At 41.9% G+C, this 9390-nt stretch overlaps 1 long non-coding RNA gene across 1 annotated transcript; it reads right to left on the bottom strand.

Moving 5' to 3' along the window:
- Positions 1–787: 787 nt before the first annotated feature.
- LOC123058261 (uncharacterized) lies at positions 788–3262 on the bottom strand. Its single transcript, XR_006427106.1, has 3 exons — positions 3011–3262; positions 2107–2166; positions 788–1829 (listed from the first exon to the last, which is right to left on the bottom strand). It is a non-coding gene; the product is annotated as an uncharacterized lncRNA (long non-coding RNA).
- Positions 3263–9390: the final 6128 nt, after the last annotated feature.

Genomic DNA, 9390 nt, shown 5'->3' on the forward strand with positions numbered 1-9390 from the left:
TAATCTTTTCCATAGGTTTCTTAATAGTGGAATCCGCAAGGTGCAAGTTTATAAAACAATCATCAAATTCACGGAAACCTAGCAAATTACACAAAGTTTTTGGGATCGTGGAAACACTAGCACCCAAATCACACAAAGCATAGCATTCACGATCTTTAATTTTAATTTTAATTTTAGGTTCCCACTCATTATAAAGTTTTCTAGGGATAGAAACTTCCAACTCAAGTTTTTTCTTCGTAAGATTGCATCGAAGCATCAACGATATGTTTAGTAAAAGCTTTATTTTGACTATAAGCATGAGGAGAATTTAGCACGGATTGCAACAAAGAAATACAATCTATTAAAGAGCAATTATCATAATTAAATTCCTTGAAATCCAAGATAGTGGGTTCGTTGCTATCTAAAATTTTAACCTCTTCAATCCCACTTTTACCAATTTTTGCATCAAGATCTAAAAACTTTGAATCATTGGGACGCCTTCTAACTAATGTTGACTCATCTCCAGTCCCATAATTATCAAGATTCATATTGCAAAACAAGGATTTAATAGGGGACACAACAATAACCTTTATATCTTCATCCTTATTATCATGAAAACTTTTCGGTTTAGCGACCATCTTATTAACTAAGGTGGCCTATTTATCCGAGATTTCAGCAATTAATTTTTCAAAATGAGCAAGCTGAGATTTCAAACCATAAAATTCCTTAGACATATCATTGAGCTCTTTATTCATGAAACTGATAAAAGTTTTTTGTTCTTTAAGCTCATTTCTAGAGAAATTATTATGCTCAAACTGCAAGGACATAAAACTTCTAATGTTGTTTTCGATTTCTTCCAACCTTGTAAGGTGAGGATCAACTCCTTTTGGTAAATCCATAAGGGTAACAAGCAACAAGAGGTAAGCGAGAAAGAGGCGTACGGGAAAGAGAGGGCGAATAAAATGGCAAGGATGAAGTAGAGGAGAGGAGAACGAGAGGCAAATGACAAATAATGTAATGCAAAGGATAAGAGTTGTGATGGGTACTTGGTATGTCTTGACTTGGCGTATATCTCCCCGGCGACGATGCCAGGAATCCTTCTTGATACCTCTTGAGCACTGCGTTGTTTTTCCCTTAAAGACGAAAGGGTGATGCAGGAAAGCAGTGTAAGTATTTCCTTCAATTTTTAAGAACCAAAGTATCAATCCAGTAGGAGACCACACCAAGCTTCAAAATATCGGATATCAGGTTTGTATCGGTTTTGACATATCAGATGTCAGATATCGGGTGATATATCAGACGATATGTAGATATATCGGCGAACACCTGTCTAGTCTTGGGTACTAGATCGGGACCACGGCTTGGCGCAAGGGTGCCGGTCCCAACGATATGGTCAAGCAGATAATGATCATTTAGTTATCGAGTTCAACATCGTCATGAAATTATAAACACTCAGTTAGTTCATTAGACCACAAAAGCTAATAACTACAACATTAAGTTCAATACTAAGAGCACGAACACGAGAGAGGAAGTACTAATAGCAGGAACATAATAAGAAAGCAAAAGCCAGGCATACTGACGGTAGAGGCGGTCAAACTACAAAGCAATAGCAATTAGGCATACTAATTAGTAGCTCTGGCCAACTTCCTTGTTGGTCAACTTCATAGGTGCGCTTAGATGATCAACCGCGTGGCCTTGGTGTGAAAGCAACTGGCGGAAGCACATCATGCTCTTGTGCCTGAGACCGTCTTTTTATTTGAATAATCTCAGCTCATGTGGGAAAACTAAAGCATGATGGCACGAACTTCAGAAGATGTCATGTACTCAAAGATGACTTGAATTCGATGGTTCTACAAAACAGATAAAAATAAAGATCATTATTCTATGGATAAGTAAGGAAAAGGGAACAAATAATAAACATCTACTTCGGATTAGCTAGTGTTAATAAACCATTAAAGATTACTGAGTGTACAAAAAATGATGTGCGGTCAGACTATCGATACTCTTTAGCCTATATAACCTAGGTGTACGTCATCCCTTTCTCTACAAAGTACAATCTAGCAGTCCTTTATTGTTATTGTTGAATCAAGAAAGCAATGGAATGATAAATGGATACATTGAACTTACACGAAAGGCCACCAGATATCTCAAAGAAAAGATTGCTGATGTAAACATGTCTATGCCAACCTGTGGATATTTATTTGAGTAGATGTCACTAATTTCAAAAGTTAATATCTGGTATAGGGGAAATTCATGTAGGTAGTAATGTGGTGGTGGAACTGAATTATACAATAAATGCATATGCATATATGAAACACAATCTCTGTCTGTTGTCTAAATATATGAAATCTGCTTATAATCTTGATCCAGAGCAGCCAGTAGGTCTCTAAGCTGCTTCTTTAAAAAGGAAGATAACCAAAAAACTAATAATGATTGTAGCTACATCTTTAATCTGTGAAGTGATACACATAGCCAAAGGCCCTTGAAGATCACATGGCTAAGGAGCATGTCAATATCAGCTTTTATGCAAGTAGAAGCAGCACACTTCATTCACACTGCACTATGATAGCAGTATGTATACATTGTGTAGATACCATTACTGAAGTATAGTGATAAGAAAAGAAACATGATTACTGCACATTATTTATTCGTAATTTATTATATTTGAAGCCCCACAGAAAAAATAAATAAGTTGTAAAGATCACCATGTACGTTGATATGTTCACTAAATCCTGAACTATAGTCAGTTCATAATTTAAAAGCATTATCTCAGGGGCTTGAACTAAAAAAAATGAAGAACCAAATATTAACTACATGGGCGGGTTCACAACATATATATAGCAGCAACTCTTATAGATCCTTCCTAATACAGACAATAGAAATATTTTGGAGAGGGTATTGAAGATAAATTAAATTTATTTGGTTCCTAGCCATTTATGTGGGGTTACATGATGTATTCAACGGCCATGAGAATAGTGCAAGGAATTTAATGATACAAAGCTATACATGGAATTTAAGGATAAAGAGTTACTTGTCTGCTGAGTGGGTTCAGAGCGACGAACGTGAATGGTGTCAAGGAGGTCAACAGTCACACTGCCAGATCACTGCAGTTCCATTGCTCGACACCATACATAGAGAGATGATACGAGTTTTCTGCTCTATGAGCTAAAGTTCTGCAGTAGAGACACGAATCGGAATGTACATCAGGAATTGGGTAATCAGGGTATTGCGGAAAAGAAGGCAACATTGTATGGCATGTCTAGCCGTTCGACTCCCATTTCACTCCGGGGCACCTGAGTCTAGGGCATGCATGTATACATCAATCTCATACCCTGCAGTCCTGCACACATGCAACAGACAAGGACTCAGCACAGAATATTATACATACTTAAACCAAGAAATGAGACTGCAATAAGCGAATCTGAATCATTCAAACCTGACAAAAATACAGCTTCTAGCCAAGTAGCCTGATAGTCCGGATGGACAGCAACATGATTGTGATAGCTGTCATTGTTGCCCATAAGCAACCAAGTGATGTGGCGGTAAGTGCCCACGAGCCGAAGCTCAAGCACAGGAATCGCTCGTACAGGCATACTAATAAGAAACTGTCCATTTACAGCAACGTTAACAAAAATTCTTGGGTCTCCAAAAGATGCCCTGCCTACTGAAAGAGCACGAAGACCAAAAGGGAACCACTCATGAGAATGTGTGGTGGTAACAAAGACCACAAGAAGGTCCAGAAGAATTTGGAAAAAAGAAAGCCCTATGATTACCCAGGCGATGTTTCTACTTCTATCTGCCCCACTTGCTCGGATTGCTTCGAGCATCGACAGGCACAGATGGTTGGGGCCTGAAAATGGCACACTAGATTGAGTATCTTGCAATGCAAGCAAAGCACTGGGGTATAAGTAAAGAAATGGCGAGCACCTTTTTGCATCGGAGGTCTGTCAGGCAATGGTAAGTTATCTTTCTCCATGGAACTGCCAAGTTGTGGTGAATTGTCCTTTTCAGCAACAGACTCATTAACTGATCCTACTGTTTCAATGGCCTGTGAGAAGAAACACACATAAATAAGCATAGAAGGAAGGAGAAGTTTGAAAATACAGATGATCTGGAAGTTACCAAGCTCTCTTTGTCTGTGTCAACAAACTGCTTTGTCTTTAAAAAGAATGCACTGAGATTTTGCACTAACATACTTGAACAGCTTCAGAGATTCCAGTAATCACTCTAATGACATCTACGCAAGCAAAGAAGAGTTATTATAAAATCACCACCAAACAAACGAGAGAAAAGATGATTAGTCACAAAATCACTTGTAAAGCGTTCAGGCATATCTGTAGGCCTAGGGAGCTGAGCTATTGGAGTCAATGCATACGTACAGAAGGGGAACTCTGCTTCCATTCCAGTTCTCTCCACAAGTTCAGTGCGCTTTATAAACTTAATCATTAAATGACCTTCCACTGGTCTAAAAACATACTTCCACGGGAATACCAGGAACTTCTGAAACTCGACGGTGTACAAAACTGCAAAGCAAAGCAAAACAACAGAAAATGAGATAGAAAAACAAGAAGCCTTAAACATCAGTCAGAAATTTCAAGCTGTAGTTGCATGGAAATGGTAAATAAAATGGTACCGGCGTTTATAGGACCATAGGCATGGCCTGACTGGATTTCATCTAGATATTCGTTAAGCTTCATCTTAGTAATCTCAAGCCACATTGGACTACATGTAAAAATAGTAAAAGTATCAGGGGCCTCATCCACTCAACAAATTGTAAGACCATCCTGAAAGTTCTCCTGGTAGTAACGCCGACCAGTGGTATGGCTGGACGGCACAATCGTTTTCATCGGCAAAAGAGAACCAATAAGATGATGGACCTGACCACAAATTTTGAAGATATTAACCCCCGCGTGCCTTCCAGCGAACGAATGACGTCGCCACAATAGACGTAAATGCCGTCCAACTGTGATGCGGTATCTTTGTCAGGAATTGCTTGGAAACACGATCACCATGACATGATAATAAATGACTCAATAAAGCAGGAGGATTTCTGAAAGGTTTAACAACGACTTTTCCACCTTTGCAACAAAGGTTATAAACAATTTTACGTAACACACATGAAGAATATGGATTGGCCCTCTCCTCAAACCAAAAAGAAGCCTTGCAGAGAGGGCACTGGTACTCAGGAGGACCATAGTAAGATCTGTCCTTATAGGAAACTACAGAAAACACAATACTCAAGGAGGCCGTCATGACAGGAAAAGGAAAAAACAAAACTAACATCAACCTAATAGTTAGTACCTTTGCGATTGTCAACTACCTCGACAGGAAAACCAGTCCAATCAGTTGGCAAGTCCCCTTCAAACCAAAGATCTACATGCATGTTGTTATGAGAAACAACAGCCAAAACAAAGATACTAAGGACGGAAAGACAGGAACCCCGACCAAGAAAACCAGTACATGTAACACCATGGCAACGAAGGCCCCTAAGTAATTTATGCCTCTTCCGATTTCTAGCCAACATGGCAGGAGTGAGCACTGGGAACCAGGCATCCCCTAGAAAACGACAGAACCGACACAAATGAACAGATGCAAGCCAAACAAAACCTAAGGAAATGACCATATAGACAACATACCATTTCTCTTACGAATACCACAAACACCAACAACAGGAGCATGCAAAACACGCCGACGGCGAGCCATCATCAGCAATGAGCACACATATATGCAAATACTGCATATTAAGACGAAAGCGAAGTAAAGACAGCACAGGTAAATGCAAAAAAGTATCAAACAGGAGCACAAGAGACAGTAGAGCCAATTAAATGAAATAATAATGATTCATGCATACAAAGAGATGTTTATTACAAGCATACCCAAGGGAACAATATAATGACCCAGACATAATCTATCTAAGACACTCCTAGATGGGCCTTAGAACCCAGACACCGAATTGACCAGCTATGAATACAATAATTGTAATTGAACACTTGTATTTATACCAGCGACATCAACCTGCCCGCCTGCATGTACCAGAGGCCAGGCAGGCTGGGCAAGCGCACCTGCAAGCACCAGAACCGACTGCGCAACACCTTTTATATGCTAACATGCTATCGTAATTGTAATCTGCAACAACAAACCCATATATCCCTTGTAAAAATTGGTTTGACACGGCACCACGTCATCCCTAGTAAGAACATCAATCTCCACCCCTCCAAGCAGAAAACCATCAGATGCCACCACTCAAACATAAGAATGAAATGGCAATCGACAATAGGTCGCAACAGCCTCAAGCAGAGGCACACAGGAAGAACTGATAATAAAAATGCTTATAATAATTAATTATTAAGGAGCAACCGGAAAAATACCAACGCAGACCATACAAAGGGAAGAACACAGAAGCCTATGAAATAAATAGTAATAAACACAACTAAATAGCAAGCAATAGGAAACATAGCAAGGCACGACTTACCCTATGAACCGAGCAGCAGCTCCACCAGTAAGTAGTTTCCAACAACAAAGTGCAACCCAAGAACTCAGTTGTAACTGAAACAAGCTGCCAAACAGAAAGTAAGGACCATGAAAGAAAGCAAGGCAAATTAATAAACAGAGAAATCATATGTAGAAGCAATGAAGTCTGTAATTGAGAAGCGCAGATAATCACTAAAGCAGAGAACTAACATAACATAATAGCTGAAGGTGGCAAGCAAAAACAAGCAGACCCGATGAGCATAGCAAGCGTGAAACGCATTCAGGAGCAGTTGGTCAACATGCAAAGACACAGAATGAAAGCCTAAAGCATGGGCACCAGATAACTGAATCTCGCAGCAAGAAGCTAACAGCAGACACCCCCTATTAGAAGGCACCCTCATTAGCAGAACTGTAAACACATCAAGCACACAATCTCAAATTCTCTTTGTAACCAACCATGCCAAGTTGCCAACCATCATGGACAACATCTTAACAGCCCGGCGGAGCTCAAATCCAACACTCTCTTCCTAATCAAACATCCACCATTAAGACAAGGCAAACATCCAGCACTGAGACCATTATAACAAGAAGAGGGATACCCAACCATAATAACTTAGGCAGACCAAATCAATTGACAGAGGCCAATTAACAGACCAAACCCTTTATTTTTTTCACACGTCACCTGACAAAGAATAATGTCACCAAACCAGTCCAAAAGGCGCATACCCTGGTACATCGACCTCTTCTGAAAATCTCACTACAATCGTAGAGAGAGAATGCCGGCCCTAGCAAGATCTAGACAACTAAGAAAAAAACACCTGTCACGCACAAGCAAACAAAGGAGGCACAATGGAGAACTACTAAAATCTAACCGGAGGACACCACCATTCGTCTCCATCAACATAAAGAGACAAATGTGAACTACCAAAATCCAACCAGAGGACCCAGCCAATACAAGAAGAAACCAAACAAATTCACTGATTTGCCACCATCCACACCCATATGATCGACGGACACACCATACCGAGCAATACACACAGACAAACAAGAAACATAAAAATAGAGATAAGGAAAACGAGAGGTCGACCTGTAGTTTCCTGATGAAAACGCGAAGACCATCATAGATCGACCAGCGACACAGCAAATCTAGGCCAAGTGAGGAGGAGAACAACGGACCTGCAAGTAGTAGACACCCAAGATCCAAAACTGGCCAGCCATGACAATTCGAACACAGAAAAGAGGAAAGAACCGAGAGGAGAATCACCTTAGCCGACGTCACCCCAGCGCGCCGCCATCGGAGCCCCTCGGCGACCAACCCAGCGACGACTCATGGACCAGGGAGCAGGACTACAGAGAGGATTGAGCAACAAAACGAAAGGAGGGGAGGAGAAGAGGCAGGCGATGACGCAGGATAAGGGAGACGACCCACGCCCTATGCCGTCGTATAGCTTCGGGCCACGCGAGGTCCGGGTGCCTCTCCCCACGCACGGGCAGCGCGCCTCGACCCCAACACCGGATCCGGCACCGCCATGGGCCGCTCGACGGGGCAGGGGCTGGAACTGGACGGCGGCGGGGCAGGGAGGCGGGTGGGAGGGAGGAGGCGCGCGGGAGAGGAGGGGAGGCGGCGGCGAGGCGGGAGGAGCTGGGCGCGGTGGAGGCGCGAGGCGAAGGCGCGAGCGAGGGAGGAGGGAGTCGGCTGCGTGGGAGGGAGGGAGGGAGGCGGCTGCGCGAGTGCGGGAGAGAGAGGCGGCTAGGTCATCTCCATGGCGTGGTCCCTTTTATACCCCCACCATGCGAAATGACCAAAATACCCTGGTGGGGGCATGGTATTTACATTCTGTTGCCATTACTATTCATTTCAGCAGTGTTTCTTCCAAATTCGATAGCCCAGATCCTCCCACCTCTCGATCCAACAGACGAAAACGCATCAAGGGAACAGATCCAACGGCCCAGAATCGCTGATCTCTGTGGAGCCTTGTAGGAACATCCTTCTCTTATCTCTTGATATAGGAGAAATAAGTAGGTCGGTGGAGTAACGAGGGGCCCACGAGGGTGGAGGGCGCGCCCGGAGGGGGGGTAGGCGCGCCCCCTGCCTCATGGCCTCCTCGATTGTTTCTTGACGTCCACTCCAAGTCCCGTGGATCACGTTTGTTCCAAAAATCATGTTCACGAAGGTTTCATTCCGTTTGGACTCCGTTTGATATTCCTTTTCTACGAAACACTGAAATATGCAAAAAAAACAGCAATTTGGGCTGGCCCTCCGGTTAATAGGTTAGTCCCAAAAATAATATAAAAGTGTAAAATAAATCCCATTAACATCCAAAACAGATAATATAATAGCATGGAACAATCAAAAATTATAGATATGTTGGAGACGTATCAAGCATCGCCAAGCTTAATTCCTGCTCGTCCTCGGGTAGGTAAATGATAAAAACAGAATTTTTGATGTGGAATGCTTTCTAGAATATTCTTCAATGTATTTTTCTATATTGTGGCATGAATGTTCAGATCTGAAAGATTCATGATAAAAGTTTATTGTTGACATAAAAATAGTAATACTCCAAGTATGCTAGTCAAGCAATTATGTCTTATAAAAATACCATAGCCAGAGAAAACTTAACCCTACAAAGTCATATAGTTTGGCCATGCTTCATTTTCGTCACACAAAATGCTCTCATCATGCACAACCCCGATGACAAGCCAAGCAATTGTTTCATACTTAGCCTTTTTCAAACTCTTTCAACTTTTACGCAATATATGAGCGTGAGCCATGGACATAGCACTATGGGTGGAATAGAATATGATGATTGAGGTTGTGTGAGAAGACAAAAAGGGAGAAAGTCTCACATTGACGCGGCTAATCAATGGGCTATGGAGATGCCCACCGATTGATGTCAATGCAAGGAGTAGGGATTGCCATGCAACAGATGCACTAGAGCT

This window comes from Triticum aestivum, chromosome 3A (genome assembly GCF_018294505.1).
Source record: "Triticum aestivum cultivar Chinese Spring chromosome 3A, IWGSC CS RefSeq v2.1, whole genome shotgun sequence".
Classification (NCBI taxonomy): Eukaryota; Viridiplantae; Streptophyta; class Magnoliopsida; order Poales; family Poaceae; genus Triticum; species Triticum aestivum.